Source organism: Penaeus chinensis, chromosome 1 (assembly GCF_019202785.1).
Source record: "Penaeus chinensis breed Huanghai No. 1 chromosome 1, ASM1920278v2, whole genome shotgun sequence".
NCBI lineage: Eukaryota > Metazoa > Arthropoda > Malacostraca > Decapoda > Penaeidae > Penaeus > Penaeus chinensis.
In genome coordinates, this window is record NC_061819.1 from 37,474,266 (window position 1) to 37,475,039 (window position 774).

Here is a 774-nt window from a genome sequence, read left to right on the forward strand (position 1 = left end):
GACCGCTTTTCCTCCAGCGGCGCAGTCTCCCCCAGGGTGAGGCCAGGGGGGGTCTCCGGGTCACCGCTGGCAAGAGCGTGTTTCGACCCAATTAAAATTTGACGCTCGTAAGAGTTTTCTTCATTATCACATTTCGCCAATTACCGTCATTATGTTAATGGGCTCATTAACAAAGGCGGATTCACACAAAGCTTAGAGACACTGCGCTCGGAACTCGAAGGCAGCGCGTGGCGGAGCGGCGGATGGGCGGGGGTGGGTGGGGGTGGGCGGGGATGGGCGGCCGGGCGCCTTTCTGAAGAGGCTCTGGCTATTCTTCGAAGCTGAAAAAGTATCGTGATTCTAGTCTTCCTTACCTTCCCCTCCTCCCTTCCTTCCCTCCCTCCTTTCCTTCCCTCCTTCCCTCCCTCCCTCCCTCCCTTCCCTCCCTTCCTTACCTCCCTCCCCCCTTCTTTCCCTCCCTTCCCTCCCTCCCTCCCTTCCTCCCCTCCCTCCCTTTCATTCTCTCCCCCTCCCTCCCTCTCCCTTCTCCCAGACGTTACCTTATACCAAGCCACAGGCCATCGATTACCAGTGTTCAAATCGTAGATATTTCATTAATGTTTTAAGAAAGGTGGCCTCGCCCTTTCATCCCTTGGGCCCCCCCCCCCCCGCCACTCCCCTTCCCCTCCCCCTCCCCCTCGCGAAAACAGAATGATCGGGCATTGGTTCTCGATATGCTTCCAGCGACGGCATGATCACACAAAGAAACCGCGCTGTTTTGTGTGTGTGTGTGTG